Here is a 7,714-nt window from a genome sequence, read left to right on the forward strand (position 1 = left end):
AAAAAAAAAAAAAAAAAGAAAGAAAAAGAAAAGAAAAGAAAAAAAAAAACACAGACTTCCTCTCACACCTGCCCAACCCACAAACCTACAGCAACACTCCCCCTCCCGCCCGAAAAAAAATAATTCCCGGCATCTGAGACTGATCAAGAACATGAAACAAGAGAGACACACACAGAAAGGAGGAGAGGGAGGAAAGGGGTGGGCGGCAGGCAGGGAGGGAGGCGGGGAAATTCGGTTGAGAAAGGCTTGGCGGTGAGGAGAGAAAAGGAAGAAGCTGTCAAACTTGAGAAGGATGTCAGCACTGGCCCTGATTACAGGGGCCTATGGAGTTCACAGACCTTTTATCACCCTCCCCATCAAAACCAGCTCGGGAGTCACAGTGGGAGGACTGGGGCTTCGGTCTGTAGTCCAGGCCGGGGGCTGGACCAGGACCCCTTCCCGGCCCCCTGACCACCTGCCAGGCAGAACACCATGCGTGCCCAAGGCCAGGAGGCAGACCCTGCTTCCCCTGGCCAGGTCTGAACTCAGTCCCCAAACCAGCAGCCAGACCAGCTTCATGGCCCTGGACACAGGCCAGGGATGGCCGTACCTCCTTAACACACCTTCCTCTTCCTGCCGAAAGACTGAAGCATTCCCTTAGCTCACACACCCCATCTCTTATTTTACTTCAGTGTATGATGACTTAAAAACATCGCGTGCGTGCGCGCGTACACACACACACACACACACACACACACACACACACACATGAGAATTCACATAAAACTTGTCAGGCCAACACTGGGTCATGAGGCTCCATGACCTCTGTGACGCTACATCCAGAAAGTGCGGTGGAGTATGAGTATCCACAGGCCAGTTGGATCTAGGATCTCCAAAAGGAGAAAATTAAATTATAAGGGTCCTGTGCCACTGGACTGGAAAGGATGATTCACATGTGTTCAGAAACATCCCTCAAGCATCCTGCTCCTGGGGTCTCAGGTGAATTTCCCAGCAGCTCTCTGGGGGTCAAGATCCACTGGGGGGGTGTGTAATGACATGGAGTCGCGAATAATTCAGGTTTCAGTAAGTACACCGGGCCACACCAGCCAACACCCTGGCACTTCACACAACAGTTAAGCACCATCCCCATCTCCCCATGAAATGTGTAGAATTATAATAATAAAGCAAATAGTCTATATTTTATTTCCCTTATTATACTATTACAGAAAGATAGCCTTTTCTGCTTACCCATAAGCACATGCTCTCATGCTTGCCTGCTCTAATGTGTGCACGCACGCGTGCGCACACACACACGCAAACACACACACACACACACAGGGCACTTCCCATAATCCCACACCATGAGAAAACCCAGAGAACAGCACCTCCCGAGATCTGAATGCTCTGCTATCCTTCTCCTAGCTCCTCACTCCCTCCGATGTCACACTTACCCCTCATGCCATGGCCACTTCTGAAGTGTTTACCTCTCTCGTCCACAGAAGACAAAACCTTTTCTTAATTAGCCATATCTTTAAGGAAACGGGCATTAAAATTCCTAGGCAACCTGCCTGGAGATCCCTCCAAGCCAAGGCCCATCCTGTCCAATAAATGCCTCTCCTTTGGAATATCAATGAACTCGGCTCAGAAAAAATTGTCACCTATGACCAAAAATAGTCAGGAACACTTGTCTATAAACCAGACTTGATGAAAAGGAATTTTAGCAGTAGTGTTACAATAAGGTGTTTATATTTTTTATGTGCTTACCATATTACCTTTATTATGTGTAACATCAAAGTGATTATAGCAATTACATCTAACAGAATTAATTACAGAACTTCCCATCACTCCAGGATACATAATGCATTAGAGGTAAGCCAAAGAAAGAAAACATCTTGATTGTAGTAACTATTGTTGGTATGTATTTTCTTCAGCAGCAATGCCAAACCAGCAGCAGCTTTCAAGGCAATGGAAACTGAGAGGTTTAGTAGGAAATGAGGTTTATTTTCTTAAAATGAAGTACCACTTTGGCTTAAAAATATGTTGGCTCTAGTGGACATATAAAGTCAATTTAATTTTTTTTTAAGTGTAAATCTTTAAAAGGTGCTGGTGAATCCACCCAATCAGTGTTGCTACATAAAGGAGAAAGCACATGGGTGAAAGACTTACAAGTCTTTACGTATGCAAAATAAATTCACTCAAGGCTTCATTAATATTAATTTAAATTCAAAACCCATTTACATTAAATTGTTCATTAAAAATTGCCTATTTTATGCAACATGCATTTCTCAAAGAACTCAGAGGAAACTGAATACATAGGACTAGATTTAATGATGGGGATGGAAAATCAAAAGTAGATGAATCTGAGTCATTGCACGTATATTACCAAGCAGCCCTTTGCTCTGCATTAAGGATAGGTTCCAGTCTGGGAAACAAACAAACATTCAGAGTATTTTGTTTTCTGCTACCATAAACTTGTGAACATGACCTTCTGGCCTACCACACAGAGGAAGAAGAAAGAAAAAAAAAAAGGAGAGATTGGTGAAACGCAAAGGCCCAATCCAAAACTGGGTTTGGGATTAATCCAGGTATCATACACCTCAGAATCCTAACTAGACTCAGAATACATTTAGAGTTGGTCTTGTGTTTTAAAGAATGGACATTAGTTAGCATTTGCCAGTGACCATCTCAGTCTAGAATTAATAGTTTCTCTCTCCCCTATACTCCGCCCTCTTTATTCTCAAAGCCAGGAGACCAGGAATACTATGACAAGGAGTTAGTAAAGTTCCTTGCTTTTATGCCCTCCCACCTGAAGACAATCTGAACTTACCCTATTTTCCCAACAGCTATTCTGGATGAAGACAACACAGTCATAATTAATAACATGGGTCCTGACAGTATGAATTAATAATTGATCATTAAGCCCAAACAAATTTATATCACGCTTCAAGAGCCACACCTTTGCATATCTGAGAAAATGAGGTGAACAGATAGTCCCAAAGCCCAGGTAATGTGACCTTTAGTGAGATGCTTTTCTTCCCCTCTATACATCCCTTGGACTATTCTGGTTGAAACAGTGAAATAATTTACAGAATTGAAAGCAATTAAACCTAAGAATCTAAATGCTGATCAACCCAAGTACATGCGCTAGAAATGTCTTCTTTTTTAAATGGAGCTTATAAAATATTCAATATTTTGTCAAGGACACCATATAATCTTTCTAGTAATGATTCCTAAATCTAGAGTACATCAAGTTGTTCAGGCAAGTGGTCATAAGCAGCTTATGTCCTACTACTGTTTTTTAAAAATAAAAATATTATTTCCCAAAACATAAAGATAGCATTATTCTACTTACAGTGACCTGAATTTTTAAGTCCACATCTAACGTAAATTTTTACAAGTGTTAAAAATTAAGGAAAGCAACCAAGTATACATATATACATACATATATATATATATATATATATATGTATGTATATATGTATGTATGTATGTTCCTTAGAATTGGGGTGAAAAAAATCCAGAAAGGAAGAAAAAGAAATTTTCAGAGCCATTGTTTAGTAGGATTTTTTAAAATTAACTTAATGGCTAACTGCAAATACTGGAAACTAGAATTAATCTGTCTGGATTTAAAAAAAAAAAAAGCTTACAGACATTTAAATGCATGTATCAGGACACTTTATCAACCTAACATAAAATTGTCATCTTATCTTATTATATGACTATTTTATGCATGTGTCAAAGAATTTAAAAATGACTGCCTGTCTATTGAGTCTAATTACAACTGCACATTATCTGTCGGGATGTACTAGTCCATATCATTGTTACCAAATACAATATATTGTATTCACCTTTCATTTTTAACTTCAGACAGAGAAACCACAATTTGGAGTATAACACACACACACACACAAAGCAACTGCGAGGGTTCTGGGTAAATGAAACCACCATTCTGACCTGTTCTGTTTCCCCGTGGGCCGGGAGTGATACCACAGGAGTGTAGCACAACAGCTTCTTTGGAAGATTCATCTATGTAAGCAGGCAGGAGATGCTGACACTGAGGGGCAGACACACACTCTGCTTTATTTTTATTTATCTTTTACTATAAGACCAGAGCTATTTCTAGTTTGTCCACTCACAGGCAGGAATAAAACTGGGCCAGAAGGAAACTCTCACAATCTGCACTTGGAGTGAGTGCTGGCGTTACTGGATTAAACGTAGCCACAGCACAGGAGGATCAGAGACTTCCCAGCTCCTCTCCCTTCCGCTTCCTGTCTGGGACACGTGGGAAGGAGTAGATCCAGGCACTTGGTCCTCAAGGTGATCCTTCTCCTCCTAGAAATCCCAAAGGTGCAGAGTGGGAAGTAAAGGACAGGTTTTTATTCCGTGAACTCACCTGGGCTTCACGGCATTTCCCGTGGCCCTGAGCAGTCACCTTTCATTCTAATCACTTTACAAAACATTCTTTACTAAAAAGAGGGAAAAGACAGACGTGTGAGGCAATTTGGGGAACAAGTGCTGATACATCAGTTACTGACTATCGTGCTCCCGTTTATGAGAGCGCTCAAGGCAAAACGGAGAACAAAATGACAACATCAACCGCTCACAATCAAGGGTGGCCCTGGAGAGCACTGAAGCCCTCACTGACAGTTGTCAAGATAATGGGGGCACAGCAGCTGATTCTGGAACATTCTCTTCCTCATGTGGACATCCGCAGAAATATCCCTGCTGCCTAGCCCTTTTGTTTTTTGCCTTCATTCTCTTGATTTTCCTTTTTAAAATTTGACCGTTCCTCTTATTTCATAGGAGTTTGTGGGAAGCCAAAGCCAGTCATTTCGCCACCTTGCTACAGAGACTACCTGTCCAAAAGGGAAATATATAGCAGGTTTGGGAGGATGGAAACTCCCCAACCCGATGCAGGAAAAAAAAAAATGTCCTCCTGAAGGCTCCAGAGGAATCCAAGAGAGAATGCAAAGGCTCCTTCTGGGGCTATCCGAGGTATACACCAGGCTCAGGAAGGCAGAACCAAACCGGACACTACTAGGTGGGCCACCTAGTAGGCCTGCCCATGTCAACTGGCAGCACGCGAGTCCCTATCCCAGGGGTACAGGGGGACCCACAGTGTTCTGTGATACCAGCAGATCCTAAGGTGATCCAAGTCCTTTTTACAAAAGTTAGGATGCTTGAATTGGTGTTGCTACTCCATGGAAGAGTGCTTCATTTCAATGGAAGACTAAAAAAGGGCAGTGGCAAGCCATTATTGGCCAGGGATTTTCTAAAAAGCTTAGGCAATGGTCTTCTATGAGTTTACATTTTCCTCCCCCCAAAAAATGTATGCTACTAAGAAACTATTATCTGCTATTAAATATTAGTCTCAATGTGTTTGTTTTTTTTTAAGCAAATACTTGTTTAAAAACAAACACTACAAAAAGGGGAGAGTCATATTTTAATCACAGAATAGTAACTTTGCCTAAAGAACACTCAGTGGCCTCTGCTAACCCTGCTCTCTGAGCTTGTACAGGCGGCAGCATCTGCCCAACACAAATTTATGGCCCTATGAAATCACATGCCTGAAGAAAGGAAACTCCTGCCCAGGTTTCTCTCATGCAGGTAAGCAACCCCCCCCCCTCTCTCTCAGAAAAGACACAAAGCCACATATAATTTGTATATTTTAAAAAACCTTAAAGTATAGAAAAATGTCCTTTCAGGGATTCTTGGAGCCTGCTTCGGCCTTCCTCAGAGCAGTGTTACATCTGGCCTAGATAGAATGGCTGTGTGCACCTGTGTGCTGACTGCAAGCTCTACTCAGCTCGGCCCTTTGTGGTTGTTATTCTACCCCAGACCATTAAAAGGGCCCTAATTCCTATGACATGATTATCCAGGTACCAAAGCCCATTTGTCACCTGCAGCAGAAAATTGAGTTAATGCACAACTAAAGGCAGCCAGGACTGTGTAATATCAACTTGATTACATCAAACTAGCTGCAAACCTAATTCTGCTGGATGACACTGCGTCGAGCTTGTCATCTCCAATCATTAAAGCTGTCAGGAATCCATCAGGTTTACAGCTAATTAGGTGAACACTAATGAAGCTGGCAAAACAACTTTTCTTTTTTTATGGCTGAGCGGACCTTTCAGTTTGGAGGGGAAAAAAAATTCTCGAGTATTCTCAAGGTTGCTGGGGACTGGATTTCCAGTTACCAATCAGCAGACATCTTTCTTTTTCCCACTCTCTCTCTATCAGTACAAAGCAATCAATTTGTCATCACTCCAAGTATGCCACAAAAGCAGGCACGAACCTTATAACTTGCAGCTGTGAGAACTAAAAAAGGAGGGAAAAATGGGAAGTTTCTCATCCATCCAAACAAACAAAAAAATAAAAATCCTCACACAGCTCATTTATTGGCCTGTGCATACTTATCACCAGCTTAAATGTGGAAGTTTCTTTTTTTTTTTCTTCCACTCTCCTTAAATAAGTAGCCCTTCAGTCATTCTCCACCCCCTCCTCCACACGTCCATTAGGCAGAGGCATTCTGATAAAGTAAATCCAAAACCAGGGTATGGGAAAGAAAGAAAGCACTCACGCTGCCAACTTCTGATTGACCATTAAGCTATTGATGAATGTGCCTGTCAGGAGAGAGACAATTAAATCAAATATGAAACAAAGTCGTTTTGACGGGTCATTTTGATAGAGCAAAACCATTCTTCCATCTCCTATTAGTCGTGCAGTCAAGTTTTTATATAATGAATTTTTCTTCACTGACCTGAGACTTCCTGGCTGGCCTTTTAAAAGGTGCAAAAAGGTTAGTGAACAGGTTGCTTTAAAAAATAAAAATAAGGCAAACTGTACATTTCCTCCTTCTCTAGTCATTTCAGAAGAAAGTCATCCATAAGAGTCTCAGATGGACAGGGTGGAAGAAAAAATTCTGAACTGTAGGGAGAGTTCTAAACTAAAGGTAAAGATGTAATCACATATGGTTCATCTGATTGAGGCACTCAGATACCTTACAAAGTGTTTCATAAAAGGAAAGAAAAAAAAATCTGGAAGACTGGAAGAAGCCCAAGACATTCCTGCTACCCAACTTTGTGGGGGAATCCTCCAAAGTTTTAGAGTTTATTTTAGGTAGATAAGCTCTCATTCCTTGAGCTTGGAATCTAAAGCAGAAGGTAGGATGCATCAGGAGGTGAGTTGGGAGGCCGCACTCTCTCTACAAGCACTCCTGGGATTTTCAAACTTTCTAAATTTGGGCAACACTGAGGACAGTGAGCAAAACCTGCAGTATGTGCACCAAACTGAGTCTGTTTTCCTGCTGAGATTTTCTTAAGACATGGACAGACCAGCACATTTCTGGAGGAAGAGAGAACATGATTCCCCTTCTGTGACCCTGTGTAAAGAGACTGAATCCAGAGTGTAGCCAATGTGGGAGCTCCACTGGCGGAGCTGTGCTCGCTGGCCTGAATCACGGTCACCTCGGGTACCACTGGCACTGGGCACCAATGCCTGAGCCTTTTCTCTGCCCTCCTCTCTCCCATCAAAGCAAGAGAAGTGAAAGCACCGAAAAGAAGTGAACCTCTAGACAACCCTCCCCTTTTCAGGGAGCATCTGACCCTCTGCACATCTAACTGCTACCCATATCAAAATGCATCTCGTCCATATGTGGTCCACCCGGCAATCTGCCCCCAGTCCCCAAAGTTGCACTGACAAGGCCCTCCTGACGTCACAGAGCTGGGCCTCACTA

The 7,714-nt window shown here is 42.3% G+C and overlaps 1 protein-coding gene across 4 annotated transcripts in view; it reads right to left on the reverse strand.

The window, feature by feature from the left end:
* Window positions 1–7,480, reverse strand: part of Tshz3 (teashirt zinc finger homeobox 3) — a 70,352-nt gene extending 62,872 nt beyond the window's left edge. The window contains exons 1-3 of one of the 4 annotated variants that reach the window (XR_004517992.1): window positions 6,560–7,480; window positions 4,116–4,311; window positions 3,690–4,033 (exon numbers count right to left, since the gene is read on the reverse strand). The gene's annotated coding sequence lies outside the window, so the exon portion shown is untranslated. Of the gene's footprint in view, window positions 1–3,689; window positions 4,034–4,115; window positions 6,303–6,559 lie in introns of those variants that run through there. The other 3 variants (XR_004517993.1, XR_783634.3, XM_010641002.2) reach the window with 3 other exon arrangements.
* Window positions 7,481–7,714: the final 234 nt, after the last annotated feature.

This window comes from Fukomys damarensis, unplaced genomic scaffold (genome assembly GCF_012274545.1).
Source record: "Fukomys damarensis isolate Sample0158 unplaced genomic scaffold, DMR_v1.0_HiC HiC_scaffold_19, whole genome shotgun sequence".
Lineage (NCBI taxonomy): Eukaryota > Metazoa > Chordata > Mammalia > Rodentia > Bathyergidae > Fukomys > Fukomys damarensis.